Consider the following 19,651-nt stretch of genomic DNA (forward strand, 5'->3'; position numbering starts at 1 on the left):
GTTCATCACAGGCTTTCCTAAGTATCACTTCGTCATGTCTGTGTCGCAAGTGGTCCTGGGCATGACGGTGCCATTGGAAGGGAGAGGGCAGGGAAAGGTGTACAATGCCAAGTTCTTTATCAAAAAAGTTAGAAGCTTCTCTGAAACCCTCTGGTGAACTTCTGCCTGTGTATCATTGGCCAGAACACAACCCAAATAGTAAGGAAAGCTGGGAAAGTGAGAATGTAGATTTACCAGCTGTGATCCTGGAGGCAGCCCAGTGAGAAGGGAGCGGGAATGGGTATTGATTTCCTCAGTAAACAGTGTCTGATGTCAGCATTCTCCAGCTTCATGTTCTTCAGCAAGTAACTCAACTTCTCTAATCCCTCTTCGGAAAAATGGGAGCAATGAGACTCTCCACCTCAACTGTTGTGGGGTTAACTGAAAGAATTTTTGTGCTGAATATAAGACGCGTTCAACCCATATGAGCTAGGGTGACATGCTTGACAGCTATGCTGCAGTCAGGTCATGAAGAGCTCTGTAAGTCATATTGATCATTTTGTGTTGAGCCTTAGCACAATGAGAAGGTATCAAAGGATTTTAAGTAAGAAGAGGCATGACCACATTTGTGTTTTCAAAAGAGACTTCAGTTTCTCCCCTAACAGATACAGCTGGTTGTGTGACATAGCAAATTGTCAGCACAAGGCTTTGCTTACCTGTGTTCACTCCTGGATGACTTTTAATACTTTTTTTGGCAATCTAAGTTGTTTTGAGATGTGTGAAATGAGAATCAAATGCAGGTGTTTGACTTCCTTTGATTTTTTAGAAAAACATTTTAACCCTGGGGCAATTTAATGCCGGAGTATCAACTTACTTTGATCAGGATTTTCAAATCTATTTGGCTGATAGTGCACCTACAGAATAGGAACAAAAAAATCACAACGATTTTACTTTGCTCACTTGAACTACTGCCCTACTATTAAGGACCACAGCAAGCATACATGTTTAAAAAAAAAAAAGGAAGAGCTCCAGCATTCCTTTCACACTCCCACTCGCCCCCGGGGTTCTTCCACTTCCTTCCTATGGCTTTTTTTAGAAGCGAGTGTGTTTTTCTCACGTCCGGCAACAAAGGATGTTTTTGAGCCACCACTGAGGTTTGTGTGTGTGACTGACTTTATAACTCTTTCTAGAAAGTGCTATCTCTATTTACATAGATTAAGTCAAACTTTATCTTGAGTGACAGTCTCAAAAGACTATTTTTGTTTTTGTAAATGGATTTTTGCCGTTATTTAACCTCAAATAAATTTACCGATGTGTTTAAAATAATCTTAAGAGGACCTGTCAAAATTCCTTCACGACTCCCACGTGAGTTTTAATCTCAAAAAAAAAAAAATTGTTTGGATGATTCTTTCAGCATATTGTATTTATTCCTGTTACCTTGTTAAAGAGTTTATCATCTCTTCCTTAAATATGTCTGAAAGTGTCAAAATGTGTATATGGTGGAGGGCATGGTAGCTATGTATAATCTTTGGTGATTTTCACAGAGAAACATGCTTGTAACAGTCACCATGCCCCGTGCTGGGGTTATTGGATGTCTTGACATTAGGTGTTTTTATCTAATTGTAATTCTCTGAGCAATGAGACAAGGTGAAATCAACAAAACTCAGATGGCCGAGAATCATGCCGTAAATCCTGTGAGAGAATTTACCTTTCCATTGTCAGACAATATAAATCATTTAAAACATGTGCCGGAAGAGCTGCCCATTTTCTCGAGGGGAAATAGGGTTTACATCCCAGGTTTTACTTCTCAACCAAGAGAAAGATATTAAAAGAGCCTCCAAACCTTTTAGACACATTTTGGTGGCCAATCTATCTGTGTGCTGCCAGCAATAATCCTGCCAAAGACATTATAAAGAGGCAGCATTCCACTGAGTACAGGAACAACAGCCTTAGCTGCTTGGTTGGTAAACAAAAGTGCACTGGAGATAAGTATCTGCCTTTAGTAAATGACAAGCCCCACCTATACTCTAGACAAGATTTCTACCGCTTGTGAATTTTGTGATTCCTTTTCTGTCGGAGTTAAAGAAGGGGAGCTTAGCTTCCAAGATCAATTTAATGTCTAAATTCCTTGGCATTTGTCATGTTAAATCAGCATATCTCCGGTGGTGGCTATAGTTGTTTTAGCATTGATTCACCTCCAGTGGTGCAAAGCAAAGGAAGATCCAGAAACTCAAAGTCAGTTTTCATAGGCCTTTTCTCAGAAGCAAAGGGAAGCTGTGGTGTTGCCGAGTTGTTGTGGTTTTTTTTTAATCATCTTTGCCTTCCATGCAAAATCACTCTTTATATGAGTTTCTTTCCCATACTGAATATCTGTTATAGGCAGAGCCTTGGGTATTTCTGTGGTTGGGGGATTATGCAAAATAATTTGAAGGCACACCAGTAGACTTTGAGGAACTAAGTACTCATTTAAAGAGAAGATATTATAGTGGGAGTTGTGAGAGTGGGCGTGCGGTGTTGTGAGAACCCAGGCTTTCACGTCATGCCTCATCTTGGATCCGGCCTCTGCCTACTACCTGAGCAACCTGGTGCAGAGGATTTCATGTGGGTCCTCATCTGGAAGATGGAGGTAATAAAGACTCTTGCCTCGAGGTCACTATGAAAGGGCAGCAAGGTCCACTTGACTAATAACATGACCTAAACCAGACTGCTTGTGTTTAAATCCCAGCTGTACTGTTTGTAGCTGATGCGGCCTTGGGCAAATCTCATCCTCGCTGTGTGCCTCAGCTGCCTCATCCGAAGATGGAGACGATGGCGGTACCCACTTCACAACGGTGCTGAGCATCTAAGGGGAGAGAGGAAAGGGAAACGGCTGAGAACAGTGCCCTGCCTGGAGCATTACCTGAGGGTTTGCTTTCATTTTTGTGGGGATTCAATAGAACACATGTGAAATGCTTGGTTCACATGGAGGAGGTCACTAGTAACTATTACGTTATGCAGAGAGCTCAACACAGCATGTAGTATGTTTTCAGGACTCAGTAAATGTTTGTTAACTTCATTATCTACTGCATATGTCTGTGTGTGTGTGTATGTGTGTGTGTGTGTGTGTATAATAAGGGAGAAAAGCACATATTCCCTAACAACACAAAGAACATAACTTTATGGGTCAAAGTCTATAAGACAGAATGGATATCAGCCAAGCCACACATCTAAGAGAGTTCTTCCTATACTACCAGGAACCTGTTCTGTCCTTATTTAGAGGCCTATTTTTTCTGCTGATGCTTCTCAAACATTTTCAACTGTGGATGAAACCCCTAATATTTCATAAATCAAAGGAATAATCACAGCTGATTGTTCCTACCACCATAGAAAGTTAAAATCCACTTGGCTTTTGGGCTTGACTAGAAACCTAATAAATAGTAATCACAATGCAGGCATGTTCCCATTTATAAATACAGTCCCAAAATTCAGTTGTAAAACAAGAATTTAGATTGTGTAATACCTCATAAAAATAATGTTACAATGATCATTAACATTCAGGCCTACCTATCTAGTTATCCCAATATATTGAAGAAAAAAAATGGTACTGCACATTTCTGCTAACTGTGTATGAGTCGTGGTATATAGTCTGACTTCTAGGGCGAGACATAGAGACCTCCCCTCTGTGAAAATCCCAGAGGTGATGGGGATGAGAGTCACCTCTTGTCAGTCCCCATCACCTTTAGTTTACTTGAGAGATAGGGGTTCGGGAGATATGGTTTTCATTATGCAACTTCAACCTTGGTTTTCTGTGCAAATCAATGGCAGAAAAGAAAGAGGGGTTATGGGGTAAAAATCACCATTGCTTGGACTTCTCTGGCAGTCCAGTGGTTAAGACTCCAAGCTTCCTGTTATGCGGCAGCCTGGATGGGAGGGGAGTTTGGGGGAGAATGGATACACATATATGCATGGCTGAGTCCCTCCGGTGTTCACCCAAAGCTATCACAACATAAAATAAAAAGTTAAAAACAAAAAAACCTCTAAGCTGCTCCTGCAGGGGAACAGGTTCAGTCCCTGCTCAGGGAAATAAGATTCTGCATGCTGCACAGCACAGCTGAAAGATAAATAAATAACACATTATTGAAAATCACCATTGGTAACTATATGTCATCTGTAAAGATTATTTTCTTATTAAAACCTTTGGCATGTTTCATTGCCCCCTATGATCCTTTCACCCCCAACTCTACCTCTCCACAAATTACCCAAGGCTATGGTCCCAGGGATAACTCCACTTGTAGCCATTCGAGGTTTTCCTCCATGCACTCCCGATATGACATTGAAAGCCTTTCAGACAGAGACATCCCTGAAATCCCTCATTTAAAAAAGCAATATTAAAAGAAAACAGTTGAAGTCATTGAAGTGAAGTGAGGTGAAGTGAAGTCGCTCAGTTGTGTCCGACTCTTTGTGTCCTCATGGACTGTAGCCTACCGGACTCCTCCATCCGTGGGATTTTCCAGGCAGGAATACTGGAGTAGGTTGCCATTTCCTTCTCCAGGGGAACTTCCCGACCCAGGGATCGAACCTCGGTCTCCCGCATTGTAGGCAGACACTTTACCATCTGAGCCACTGTTCATTCCAAACTGAGTCAGATTTCATTGTTTCACCCTCAATACTGAGTTTGTATGCAAAGGCAGCCTGGTGAGAAGCCAAATACTATGCCGTTCAAAATGTGTCCATCAGGTAATACTTCACACAGAACAGAAAGTGACAGTAGCTTTCTTGAGGATCCAAAGCTGGTAATATGACATCAGTTTTTCATTCATTCTACAAACATGGACTGAACTTTTAATATATGCCAAGCATTCTGATGGATGCTAGGTGTACAGCAATGAAAAGCAAATAACATGCCTGCTAAGGCTAGGCTGATGATAAAATACACCAACAGGTGAAGATGGTGTGTCATAAGGTGATAATTGCCATGGAGGGGATTAATTTCGGTTGGTTCTGCAGAAGTAAGTCAGGGAGCAGGCCATGTGACCTTATGGGAGAGGAGCTTTCAGGCAGAACAGCAAGGACAAAGCCTCTGAGCCAGGAGCATCTTTGTTGACACAGATGTTCCAGCTGGATCAGAGGAAGCTAAAGGAGATGGGTGGGAGATGAGGTCAGAGCGGTAGCAGGGGTACTTTGTAGGGCTTTGTAGACCCCTGGGAAGATTTGCTCTGATTCTAAGTAAGAGAGGATATGTTTTGAAGACAGAATATTAGGAGTGCAATGTGTTGGATGTCAGGTGTCAAAGGAAGTACAGAAGCAAGGATAACTCAACCTGTGTGGCTGTACCTGGAACTGTCGTTTTTGAGCTGAGGAATATTATTGAAACATCATGTTTGCCAACAGGGGAAGAAGGAGGAGGGAGAATTAGAATTTTTATTTTGGACATATTTAGTTTGATATGCCAATTAGACAACTTAGAAGATGTCAAGTAGGCAGGAGATAGGTTGGATGCAATTCATGGGTGAAATCTGTTAAAGGTGTACATTTGGATATTTAGGACCACAAGACTAAAAACACCAGAGAAGAAGTGTAGATAGTCTTTGGCTTAAACAAAAACAAACAAACCTATAACGGTAACGAGGCCATTCACCATCCTTATATCTTTTGGGGGTTTTTTAAGAAAAAAGATCAGACAAAATATTAAAGCAAGCTTACAAAAGTAAAAATCCTTTGGCTATCTTATTCTCTTTATGAGGAAAAGCCTGTTGTAAGATGTTTGTTTGGTTCCTGTTTACTAAACCAACCTGATATCTAGAACTGTTTTGAGCTCAAATACACAACTATAACATGCTTGATTAGAAGCTTTATATTATACTATAGTGATAAAAGCAATAGGAGAAATTAATGACGTATATCCAGTGATACTGAGGAAAAAAAAAGAGCGATGTTTGGGCTGAGTGCTAAGACTCTCCAGTACTTAGAGGTCAGAGAGATCAACTGGAACTAGCAAAGGAGACAGAAACACTGTCAGTGAAGAAGACGTGAGAGAAGACGGCGCCCCATAAGACAAGCAGAGAAAGAAGTTAAGGAGAGAGTGTTTGTCCCTGCCAAATGCTACCAATAAATTAGATAATCTGTGGATGATAATTGATTATAAAACTTGGTGAAAGTCATGATTTTCATTCAGAGCTGCTTTGAATAAACCAGCTCTTCTGGTTTGTAGTATGTACCAATTTCCAAGCTGTAAATACTTCCATCAAGCTACCTATAGTTTCAGAGGAAGCTTGTAAAATTGTTGAATTTAACCACTGGCTCCAGCTAGCTCCTGTGTACTCTGCTTGACAGGAGCCGTTTGGGTGGATGGATGGGGAGGGAAGTGGATTCATAGGGGATGAACTAGAAGAATTGGAGACAGTGAGTATAGACAACATTTTTTGAGGACTTCTGCTATATAGAGATAAGGTGGTAACAAGATCAAGATGTGTGGTCAAGAGTTTTTGTTTGTTTGGTTTTGGGTTTTTTTTTGGGGGGGAGTCCTTTATAATAGGAGGTATAGCAGCATATTTATATGTGATGGGAACGATTCAATTATAAATTGCTGAAGAAGAAAGCAGTGAGAATTGCTGGAGAGAAGGCCCTGTGTGGGAGAAAGGGAAGGGTTGAATGCACAAGGAGAGGTGAGGGGTGGCTCGGTTTCAGCTGAGAGCCTGACAGTTGCCTCGGAGTCCCAGCAGAGAACAGCGCAGCTCTGCCCAATAGAACAGTGTGGGCCACAGCTGTAATTTTAAGATTCTAGTCGCTGTGTTGAAAACACAAACAGGGAAACATTAATTTTAGTTCTTTGATTTAACCCGATATATACAAATTATTAAGACATGTACTGAATAGACAGCAATTGTTTCTGAGACATTTTACATTCATGATTGATAAAACTACAAAATCCTGTGGATATGACATACAAAAGCACATCTCAAGGTGGACTAGTCACCATTCAGGTGATCAGTAGCCACAGGTGGCCAGACTGGAGAAGGCAGGTATAAAAACGAGTGAAGGGCTTATTATGTCTTGCGGCGGAGGGGGGAATCATAGACGTTCTATTTGCTTCTATTTTCTCAGTGAAATAGAATTCAAGGTAATCCAGCAACTGGGACTGAGAATTGGGCAGAAGGTGCTAGAGGTTTGAGGAGAGAGGAAAAATGTGGAACAGTCATAGAGGAGAACGACAGAGTGAATGGAACCGGAGAAATGTACTAGGAATAGGGCAGAACTGATGGTGCAGTTGCGCCTGTTCAGTCGCTCAGTCGTGTCGGACTCTTTGCAAACTCTTGGACTATAGCCCGCCAGGCTCCTCTGTCCATAGGGCTTCCCAGGCAAGAGTACTGGAGTGGGTTGCCATTTCCTTCTCCAGGGGATCTTCCCGACGCTGGGATAGAACCCATGTCTCCTGCATTGGCAGGAGGATTCTTTTACCACTGAGCCACCTGAGATCAGTGGTCCAGAATTTAACGTGAGACATGCAGTGCTGAGCGGGTGGTTTTCTTCAGCCACTTTCTGTTCTGCAGAGGTGGGGCAGGAGCATCTTGCAGCGTGTACAAGATTTGGAGTGAACCGGGTTGAAATGAACTGGAAAGCAGATGCCAGGCAGTCCATCCAGTAGGAAATGCTAAACTTTGCCCATAGGAAATCTGCCCTTTATTTTGTCTGATCTAGGCTTTCTATGTGTGGGTTGGCGAGTGAGGAGGAGGATGAGACATTAGGCAAGAGCGTGTGGGAGGGTTTAAAAGCATAGTGACATTTTTCTTTTCGGCCACTGAACTTCTATCTTAGAATTCTTCTCTTAGCAAGCTCTCCAAGTTCCTTCTCCAGGGTCGCTTCGCTGAGCTGTGGGTGACCCATCTCTCTCTTTACTTAGAAGTCAACAGACTGTTTACTGAGGTTAATTCTTTTTGCACAGTCTGAATCTGATATATACTTGTCAGGACACAGTGGTGTGTTGAGCTGACTCTGTGTTTGTTGGAGCCCAGGAAGATGTTAATGAGGGCTTTCTGTTCTCTGCTTGTAACCTGAAGCTGCCAGTCAACAGAACAAATCAGAGGTTTCCAGCAGCACACTGAGGTCCTTATGTAAGGCAAATCACACGCAATTTTTGTCTTTGCAGAATTTCTTTCTGTATAATTATTCTTTTGATCATGCTACACATGAAAAGAAAAGCAACTGGGGGTATGAATCATGTCCTTGTTTTCCTTGGAATTCAGAACTGAGACAGGGTGAGGAGTCTGAGAATTGCTGGTCTGAGGGAGGTGGTTCCATTCTTAATAGATAAACTGGGTGCATGTCCTTCCTCCATGGTGTCCTCAGAGCAGGCTTACCCCCCTTGAACCCCCATCTCTCAGCCATCTTGCGTAGCTCCATTCCTGGTTGTGATGCTGAAGAGAGTATGGTCCAAACTTTCTCTACTGTGCATGTGGGAATGCTTCACTGTTTCTCAGCAAACAAGTTAGGTCCACTGGACTGCATTCGGACTCTTACTGAAATGCCTCACGAATTTTCTCACTGGTTTGATATTAAAGGGATTGAGTGCTTAATCTGTACTGCACCTTTGACCACTTTTGGAATTAGCGGTTTACAAGGGGAGTTTGTGGACACAGGAGTGGAGTTCATAAGTCCTCTGCTGTCTTGATGCCTTCCTTGACACCCGGACAGGATGGATCGCTTGAGCCCTGGTGCTCTCATTGTATTTTGCACGTATTTTCCCCGTGTCCCTGAACTCAAAGTCCCTTTCGGAACTTCACGATTTCGCATATGATGCTTCTTTGACCTTCCCCACCTGTAAATATCTGCTTATCCCTCAAAATCCAATAAATATTTGTTGAATGGATAAATGAGATGCTTTGTCGAGGAGAGGGCCATCCCTGAATTAGTCAGTTTTTCTTATGAGTCCCACACACTTGGGTTATGCTTCATGTGGGCCACTTATCCGGTTCTTAAGATGAATTTACTTCTGGGTCTCTCAGGAACTTTCTCCAGTATAGGGCTGTGTTTTATGTACTTTCGTCTTTAGTGCTTAGGATAGTTAGTACATGGTGATGTGATGAGCCCTCACATTTTTGTTGAATGTGACATGCAAAGAATTAAGCATGATAGTGTGATTGACATGAATATAGAAATAGTTGAATTGGACCACACTTTTATAGCCCATGCAAGGTCATATTGAAGTAAAGCAACCAACTTGATGCATTTCAGATGAAATATCAAAACAAAGATGTATTGGCTTTAGCCCAAAGCAAAAGTTTTTATAAACGATGTAACCTTTTGCTCACCACACTCAGGAATTTAACTAAAAAGAAATCTAAAAATCCATTTATAGGTAATTTCTACTTGAAGCTTATAGGTATGAAAACAAGTTTATTTCAAGTTTAATAACCAAATTTCATGTGGATTATTTGGGAAAACTTTCACATGACATTAATATGCCATAAATTGTGATTTACAAAAACATTCTCACATCCTGTCTGGGGTGAGATTGTAATTTGTCCAATGAACTTTCCACTGAAAAAGAAAATGGCAAAACTGACAAACTAATCTAGCTATGCACGTTTTGTTTTGGAAACTTGCTATTCTCAAATGTTCCCTGAATTTATTTTTGAAAATTCTTTGGAAAATTCAAGGAAAAAAATTGGTCTTTTGAGAAATACCTTGAGTGTTAGATTTTGTATGTCAAAGGAGTATTGGATTTCTTGTTAGCAGGTTTTTTTTTTTTTTTGACCTTTTGCCTTTTTTTCTTGTACTATTTATTGTGTCTATGATTTAGTAGGTATGTATTTTATTCTGATGTCTAAACTTTTAAAATTTATTGTGTTTATGTTTCAATTTGATAAAATAGATGTATAAGTTTAAAAAAATGATTTGTGTATGTCTTATCTATTTGATTGAATGTGTCTTCCAGATAATAGACATTTCATATTGGATGGATGGATGGGTGGCTGCTTTGAGTGCAGGTGGATAGGTACAAGTCACAGCTTTGCTACATACTAACTCTCTGGACTACAGCAAATTAAAGATATAAACCTCTGTTTCTTCAAATGTGCATAATCATAGTTCCAGACAGGGTTGTGGAGATTAAAATAAATTATGCATGTAAAGAACTTTGTATCACAGTTGGCACACGGTGAGGGCTCAGAAATATTAGCTGTTATTACTCATATTAACATAAGAATACATGGCTTTAACCACATAACCCATTTTTTTAACTTAAGAGTAAATTATTACAACATGTAAGAATTATGAATGTATTGACTGTAGCAGATTTGATACCAGTAATTTTCTAATCACTATAGCTCAAATTCTTCCATCCATAGGAACAGGGAAGGGTAAAAGAACCGGAAGCTTCTTTATCTAAATTTAGAATTACAAGCATAGCTTAGATATGAAAACATTCAAAAGCTTTACTATGATACAACAGCTGGTTGTATTATGTACCGTTCTTGCCTGGAGAATCCCAAGGACAGGGGAACCTGGTGGGCTGTCGTCTATGGGGTCGCACAGAGTCAGCCACGACTTAAGCGACTTAGCAGCAGCAGCAGCAGCAGCAGCCTTATTAAAGCAACATCATTTCGTGCAGTTTAAAACGTTTACAAATTCTAGGTAAGCATTCTTAAAATAGGTCTTTCCCTCTAGGGTGACACTGAGATTCCCAAAAAGGGTGATAACATTTTATTAATAAAAGATCTTTAATGGGGTTGCGATCATTAAGCAGCATAGCCCCCAGATTATACAAACTTTCACCTAGCCTTCTCTAGAGGAAGAACCAGCCTGATTTTTTTAGGCAAAAGAGTAAGTCACTGAGGTCTGCCCGCACTTCGTTTCCCAAAGAGAAGCCTGCGCAGGCGACCGGAGGGGTTAGGTCGCGCTCAGCGCAGGCTGGCTGTTCAAAGGGCACTGTCTGCTTTCCCCCTGACTTGCACGGCCGGGCACCCCTTGGCGGCGGCCTGGGCGCCCCCCAGCCCCAGGCTAATGCGAACGGGCGGTGGGCTCCTCGGCCGAAGCTCCGGCGAGGCCCGCGTGCCGCGGCTAGGCTGCCTCCCGGCGCGCGCTTACACACGCGCAGCTTGTTTGGAACTTGAGCAACGCCTCCTGTTTTCTTTCCACCCTATTTCTGTTTGTGCAGAGCTGGCCTTTTCTGGCAGGAAGTGCCAGCCATTTAAGGAGTGCAGGCGATTCCCAACAGCCGGCCCCCTCCCCCGCCGAGTCGCCTTGCTCCCAGCTAATTGGCCTGGAGACCGACCGGGCTTAGCCCTGCGAAGGTTCGCATTTTAAAAATGTCTTCTTTTGTCAGCTTGAGATTTTCCAGCATTTAAAAGCGGAAAGGAAGCGAGGAATACAAGGAAGCTATTAAAGATATATTAAATAAACTCTACTGGGATCAAGCGTGTGTTTAAGAGAAAATCTGTAACTTTTGCAAGGGAACTTTTGGTGATTGCTTATTATTTTAACAAAGAGGGAGGGAAGGAGGGACAGAGAGAGTTGGTTTTGTCCCTGAACTGGAGAAGCAGATGTTTAAAGGAGAGGGGCAGGAAGCAGCTCTGACAAATGAAAGGATTTTTGATTGAGTTCATGAGCTAAAGTTTCCTGCCAGTAATTCATTCAACCCTAGGCTACATAAAAGAAAAACCCTCATAATTGAATTTTAATCGCCCAACTTTTTAACATACAACCAGAACAGTCAAGTGGAGCTGCCACAGGTAAAACAGAAATAACGCTGTAAACTGATCTTAGATGATTATTTATTGGTAGTTTTTAAAAAATTATGATCTCCTTTGCTTCATACTGCTCCTCCTTTTATGGGTGCCTGTGGACCAGAGGCTATTCCTTACTGTCTGTGTAAGTTAAAATCCTTTGTGCAGACTTTTTTTTTTTCTTTAAGCTGTTTTGTGAGCAGGTGCAGATGGCTTTCATGATCTGAGCCAATTGAAATGTTCTGTTTCAGCCTGCAGAAACTGAGGTTTTTAAAAAATGAAATAACCGCATTTTGTGCTGTATCTATAATTCAGCTGGAAAATGTGTTCTCCATTTTATGATGAAATCTGCCACTTCTGTTTCTTCTCTTAATGAATTTGGTTTGTTTACAGCCTTAAGGAAATCTTGTCACTAAAAGCCACCCTCAACACGCCTGCAGTATTTTTCAGTCTGATGATTTCACAACCAGGGCCATTGCAAAATAAGAGTAAATGGGTTTTCTTTTTTTTTTTTTTAATCCCTGGAGATTTTTAAGAACTTTTTTTTCCTTTCTTTTTTCTTCACAGTGTATTCAAGTAAACAGTTTCAGGAAAACTTGGAAACATTTGAGACTTTTGTACTTTTTCGTAAATATAATATTAAATAAGCCAGTTTTCTTAGTGAAGTCTTAGAGTCTTATACCAAGTGACAAAAAGTAGGGAGTCCATGCATCCTAAAAACTCTAGGTTTGGTGCTTGCATTAATGAGTCCTCCTGCAAAACAAAGTCAAGAGCAAATTAACTCCTCTAGAGTACAGAAGCTTCTGTGGCCATCACTGGTGCTAAGCCACAGCTCTGTGCTCAGTCACACTCATATGGGCAGGCCATAAACCAAATGGCCATAGCCAAAATCCAGAATCACAGAATGGGCTGCACCTTGAACTGAACAGACCCAAATGTCAAACTGTAACTGAACCAAAACATGTCCATAAGTAAGCCTGATGAACTAGTTTAAACCAGCATGATACTTACGTACTTTCTAACATGACTGAACAAAGCCAAACTAGAACTTCAAAAAAATTCCACACTTAGCCTCAAACAAACCAAGAGCTCATTGGTCTGGATCTGTGTTCCTGTGTTGTTATGGGATCCCAGCTGGAAATGAAGGGTTTGGATTCTGCTCTGATATCGACCCTCATGATAATGACTGATCCAAGGCTACCAACTCAGGAAAGAAATGTTAAGGGGCAATACCTGGTATGTTGTCAGTGAAACTGAAAGTCACTCAGTTGTGTCTGACTCTGTGACCCCGTGACTACACAGACCATGGAATTCTCCAGGGCACAATACTGGAATGCGTGGCCTTTCCCTTTTCCAGGGGATCTTCCCAACCCAGGGATGAAACCCAGGTCTCCCACATTGCAGGCGGGTTCTTTACCAGCTGAGCCACGAGGGAAGCCCTGAGATACCAAACTGAGAGTTTGGACTGGATAATTTCCTTTGGGTTGGGGGTTGCGGGGGATGGCGGAGAGGGCTGTCCTGTGCATTGTAAGATGTTTAGCACCATCTCTAAACTCTACCGACTAGATGGACTAGATGGACTAGATGGACTAGATGCAAGTTTGGCGTTGTCAAATATCTGGGGTGGGGGGTGGGGGGCGAATTGCCCCCTGCTGGGAACAACTGCAGTAATCATCAACATTGTTTCCAAAATGCTGTTGTATCAGTTGTGTTGATTGTATTAATATTTAGGAGATATTGGAAAGAAAAGCTGTGCACATTTATCTGCCCAGAAGGATCATCTAATAGATGTTTGTCCTCATTTCAGAGCCGGTTTCTCTACTAAAGCAAGAAGCCTTTATGTTAGAAAGTCCATGCATGGTGTTATTGTGAGGCAGAGCTAAGGGAAATACTGTAAGTTATAGAAGTTATAAGTTATTTATAAGCACACACTTTTATAAAAACTCGCCCTCACACCAATTTATGGTGTCAGTGATAAAATGATTCTAGAATCTTCTGATCACACCGTGTTTATCTTCATACTCTGAAAAAAAAGTGGCAGAAATATTTCAACATATTTGAGTCTAGTATTTCTAGTTCACAGTGTAGGGAGATGCTGTTTGATCCAGCCTGCCTACATACCCTACAATGAATTATTATATATTAGAGGGTTATTTGGGGAGAATTAGACATCTTAATTATAACATTCTTTTTTTTTTACTTTGTGTGTATATAGTGTGTGCCTTTGAAGTAAAACTTATAGTTATTCTGTGCTTCAATGAGACTTTTCATTTTTACATATTGTAACGGCACCTTTCCCTTGACAGTTTTCATTTGTGAGGAAGACTCATTTGTACATCAGAGCATTATTTGGAACAGTGGGTTTTGCCAAGATTATAATGTGGTAATTGCATCTAAAAATGAGCTGTGCCAAAACACTGCAAAAGTAATAATAAATCCACTAAACATATAACACTGACACAGACAGTTCATCAGCTTTTCTTAATACTGTGAAAAACAAATTTTTTTTTTTTTTGTCTGTGAGGAAAACATGGGGAAAGAATCATCAACATAGAAAATTGAACAGCTAATCGAGTTTTCCAAATGGTTTACTTTAATGGTGATTTAGCATTCTAAGGCACAGACCCTTAGCTTTTGTTTAGCTTTGGTCTTTAATGTGGATTATAAATCTAGCCACTATATAGCAACAAAGAAAAAAGTTATCGGTTAATATGTCCTCATACAATGTAACTGATGGCAGTGCCTGTGAAGCTTTTAATAACAAGAAAATACTCCCTTAATCTCAACTGATCCCTATAACCACTCTGTTCAGAATCAATGATTTTCTTATTTTACCAATGAGAAAACTGCAGCTTGGAAGCGCGATGAAGACATGAGCATGTCAGCATAGCTGTGGGAGGGATCAGGGAGAGAGGGATACAAATATTCCAGAACTTACCGATCTATCTGCCTCTTTGACCATCATTCTGCTCTGTTACGTGGCTACCACTGTGCTCTAAGGTGTAGGTGCCATTATTCCATTTTCTTAAGATAAAAAAACAGACTCTAAGTGGAAACTCTATGTGGACAGCTTGTAAATGATAGCCCTGGAATTTTGGAACCAGAATCTGACTTTTTTTTTATTGATTCCCTGGTACCTTGAAGTGAAAAACATAAAAGAAACTCAAAGTGCATTAATTCACACTTAATGTGTAAACTCTTAAACATGAAAAAGTACAATCACATTATGTATGGCCTCAGTTTTTAGGAAAACCAAAACTTTCGAAGTTCTTGATTCTGCCCCAGGGATTTGCGTTTACTCTGAAATTGACCACAATATCCAAAGTGTTTGCAGCATTCAGTGCGTGGCTTTCTGAAGAGCTCTGCCCTAGAGAAATGGTGGCGCTGGCGATGACTCCAAAGAGTCAAAAGCTATTCACTTTCATCTCCTCCACTGCCATCACCCAAGAGAAGGAAGAAAATTTACCCCAGTGATCTGCTGTCTAGAGACCCTCCTTCTAATGTGTTAAATCATCCAAACCTGACCTTACCTGCCAACCACTGAAAGAATAGCACAGCATTTATGTTATGGAAAATCAGAAGGATTGGGCCAGACCATATCAGTGTGTTCAAGTGTGGGAGCTTGAGTATTTAATAAAACAGTTCTGACATTCTTTAGTGGGCTCCCCAGGTGGCTGAGTGGTAAAGAATCCCCCTGCCAGTGCAGGAGATGCAGGAGACGCGGGTTCGATCCCTGGGCTAGAAAGATTCCCTGAAGGAGGAAGTGGCAACCCACTCCAGTGTTCTTGCCTGGAGAATCCCATGGACAGAGGAGCCTAGCACGCTACAGTCCATGGGATCACAAACAGTCAGACGTGAGTGAGCGACTCTGCAGCACACACTACGTTCCTAAAGATGTTAGTATGATTTACATCTGTCATTGCAGTTGTACTGTGTCAACCTGCCTCAGCCCTGGCTGGCCAGTCTGTGCCTCTCAGGTCTAGTCCTGCTCTCACATGCTGTTCCCAGCTTGGTCTTGAACCACAGCGCCTCTTCATTTGGGCTTCGCAGGTGGTGCAAGCGGTGAAGAACCTGCCTGCCATTGCAGTAGATGTAAGAGACGTGGGTTCCGTCCCTGGGTTGGGAAAATCCACTGGAGGAGGGCATGGCAACCCACTCCAGTTTTCTTGCCTGGGAAATCACATGCTCAGAGCAGCCTGGCGAGCTATGGTCCATAGGGGCCCAGAGTTGGACACAACTGAAGCAGCGTACCATGCAGGTACGCACGCATGCACCACTTCATTCTGTTTTTTTCCACAGGCTCCTGACCCAGAGTTGCTACTTACTCCTTTGGACAATGACCCTTCAACAGACCCCTTGTTAACTTCCTTTCTACTTAGTTTGGTTTCTCCAAGAAGCTTCCATCAGCTGTATTCCATCAGTGACTCAATAATATTCTACGCCATTTTGTGAACAAGTTCTTTATCTGACTGACTCTGTACATTCCAGACACTTGAATAAGTCACATTTCTTGTCTTACCTCTTCTAGTAGGTTCTGGCTCAACAACAGACAAATACTGTATGACCTCGCTTATATGTGGCACCTAAACTACCAAACTTATAGAAACAGAAGCTAGATAGGGGGTTACCAAGGCCTAAGAAGGTGAGAGAAATGAGTGGCAGTGGTCAAAAGGTCCACGCTTCCACTTATGAATGAATGGGGATCGACTGTACAGCATGGTGTCTGTAGCTAACAATAGTGAAATGCATATTGAAAGTTTCACTTTATATGAAATTGTAAATCAATTATACTTCAATAAAATAAACAGAAAAAAAGGAAGTCGTTAAGAGTAAATCCTAAATGTTCCCACCACAGACACATACACACACACCAAAAAATGGTAACTGTGAGGTTAGGATGTGTTAGCTAACTTTATTATGGTAATCATTTTGCATAAGGTTTATCAGGTCATCCTGCTGTCTACCTGAAACACTCACAATGTTGTGTCAGTTATATCTCAATAAAGCTAGGACAAAAAAAAAAAAAAAAAGCATTAGTAAGCACGCCTTGGCATATCATATCTAAAATGGAAGTTTCATCTGCAGCCATAGTAGCTACAATGACACCTACTGTTGGAAAAGGAGTTATTGATCCAGGAGCTGAACTTGAACTTCTCGGGGGGGGGGGGGGGGGGGGGGGCGGGGATAGTTCGGAACAGTGACAACAATGGCTGTCACCGAAATACCACTGCAGAGACAACCAGGCTTGGATTCACCGTGGAGATTATGTTCAAAATTGGGTTCTCTTTCCCTGGTCTCTCAAATGATTTCCAGAGGTTAGCCACTTAGAGAAAAAAATAGATCTTCTCTCACTAGGAAGTAAAGAATGTGCTATTTGACTTGAAACATAACACAAATGTTCCTTGGCTCAGTTTTGTTTTGTGTCTGATGAGCCTAATGCTTCTCTTCCCCTTTATACAAACCCGTCACTGGTTTCTTAGGTGAGGTGTCCCAGCATGAAATGCTTAGATCAGATTTTATAATAGTGTAAGTAACAGTTTTCCTGTCTCCTCAATATTAATGAAACAAGTAAAGCCTGTACTAATGGCTTGTCCTCTGAGCAGGGTATTTCAGGCCTAATTCTCTTTAGAGCGCAGCTGGCATGGAGTATGCAAAAGCTCCTCTGGTTCCTTTAGCCACTTAAGTACTAATTCGGTGTCATGGAAAACATTAGGCTGTGTTCATACAAGCAGAACAAAGCAGAATATTGAGCAATTTTATCAATGTAATAATTCGGCTTGGTTGATGTTTCTACTTTTAAAACAGATGTTTGAGTTGTCAGGAGGCACCCAAAGTGTTGGTTGAAATAAACAGCTTAGCAGTTTCCTCTCATTGCACAAGCATTCTGAACAATGGGCAGGTGTGAATTGTGCAAATCTGTGAGCCTAGAAGAAACTGAAGTAACTGTAGAAGATTGTATCATTTTCCAAGTGGGTTATACCCATAGCCAGACTCAATGCATGATTATTACATTAAAGAATGAAGGAATGAGCTGTTAAGTTTTATAACCGTTTTGGCCTGTATTTGATCAGTTAGTCAAATTTCATACACTTACTGAGTGTTCTCTGTACATCTCCTCCTTCATTTACTTAGCTCTTTTCTTATGAATTTAGGTATTCCACCCTGCAAGTAAGGACTGAAATGGTCCCTTTCATTTGGCTGGGGCATTCCATATATATTTATTAAGATTATCCCATTTGGGGGTTCCACTGTATGACCTTACTGCTGTTTCTGATATGAAAGTTTGACCTGTAGTCACCCACAATACAACTGGCAAGCTACGTAAACTTTCAAGCTATATGAAAACTGCTGTTATGGATTGGAAAAAAAAAGTATTTATGGGATGTTTTCTGCCTAACCGTTCACTAGAAGTTATGGAAAACAGCTTCATCCATTGGAAGCTGACAATCTCATTGGAGAAAGAAAACCAACTCAACTGTGAACCAGTTATAAAGAAGAAATGAAATGTGTTATGCTGGCCAGACTCTTAGTGCTGAGAAGAATAAAGTGTTAATTGTGTGGGAGAGACAGTAAACCTCAAAGGCATTAAGGAAGGTAGAGATCAACATGGGCTGAGGCCATCTAGGAAGACTCTCAAAACAAACCAACAGTATTTATAGGCCTCTTCTATGTTCAAAGCATCGTGAGGGCTGGAGAGAAGTGTGATCACAGAGATGGGACTTAAGTAGGATCCCAGCGGATGAGAAAATTACTGACTGGCCAAGAAGTGAAGGTAAAGTGAAATACAGGGCTGGGGGAGGGGCAGGGTGGGGGAGAGCCGCAGCTCCGCTAATCAGCTTAACGCTGCAGTTCTTCCTTTGAAAACTCCTTAGACTGATGCAGATATGCCAGCTTAGATTTTTTAATCCATTTTGGCTCATGCTTGGTCTGCAAAATATTAGCATCCAGTTCAGAGGTTTCTCTGTAAGAGAGAGAGAGAAAAGCAGATAGTGCTGTTCTCGGGGATTTGGGAAGATGATCTAGCAGAAATGATGGATGGTGCACTAGTGTCTTTTTCTTGCAAAGGAAGGCACTACAGAAAACAAAGGTGCCAGCTAAAAGCCTATCCTGTGTGGTAAATGCAGAGAATTCAGGATCACTTGTGTGTGTGCGTGTGCGCTCAGTCATGTCTGACTCTTTGCAACCCTGTGGACTGTAGCCCACCAGGCTGCTCTGTCCATGGGATTTCCCAGGCAAGAATACTGAAGTGGGTGGCCACTTCCTGCTCCAGGGGATCATCCCGACCCAGGGATCGAAGCTGTATCTCTTGTGTCTCCTGCATTGACAGGCAGATTCTTTACCACTAGTGCCCCCTGGGGCAGTATCCCTGAGAAGATATGAATGAGATGTTGGTAACCAAGCTCTGTTATTCAGGGTTATTTGGGTTTGGGAAAGTGCTCTCATTTGTTAAGTACTTCTTCATGTTTCAAAATACAGTGTTTCAGAGTGAGCATTCATTATGCTTTCTAAATTCCATATATATGCTCCTTCTTATTCAAAATCCCCTGCTATGGAGACCAAGAACCAGTCATTTCTGGTTTAGAGATGCAGTGATACCTGCCAACACCTTTATTTTCCAGGCAGAAAAGAAATGGTAGAAAAATGTTTATTTTGAAGATAACAGGCTTGCTGGTTTTAAAATCATAGTCATTAGCATTGAGATCTAGTGACTTTTCTGCTCTCTATGTCAAGTACTTTAGATGTTTTGGATTTTAGGATAATATCACAAGTATTTTATTCTGGAAAGACAGCAGACACAAAAGTTCATTTAGTTGTTGGGGCAGTTTGGGAAGGGAGGAGACTGTTCTGCTCTAGCATCATTTTGTTAATTTTGTAGCCTTCTGTCGTGTGTCTAGAGAGAAATTGTATCATGTAGAATATGCCCATAGCATTCAAGTTCGGATAGAGCACAGCCTCCTTCCTACTGAAAC

General features: G+C 41.4%; 1 protein-coding gene and 1 long non-coding RNA gene across 2 annotated transcripts in view; both read left to right on the forward strand.

The window, feature by feature from the left end:
* The window catches only part of MAML2 (mastermind like transcriptional coactivator 2), a 410,701-nt gene that overhangs the window by 97,555 nt on the left and 293,495 nt on the right, over positions 1-19,651 (forward strand). The gene's annotated exons all lie outside the window — the stretch shown is intronic.
* On the forward strand, positions 1,120-3,992 carry LOC138421096 (uncharacterized). The gene is made up of 2 exons (XR_011249408.1): positions 1,120-2,605; positions 2,705-3,992. It is a non-coding gene; the product is annotated as an uncharacterized lncRNA (long non-coding RNA).

The sequence above is a fragment of the Ovis canadensis genome, chromosome 15 (genome assembly GCF_042477335.2).
Source record: "Ovis canadensis isolate MfBH-ARS-UI-01 breed Bighorn chromosome 15, ARS-UI_OviCan_v2, whole genome shotgun sequence".
Classification (NCBI taxonomy): domain Eukaryota; kingdom Metazoa; phylum Chordata; class Mammalia; order Artiodactyla; family Bovidae; genus Ovis; species Ovis canadensis.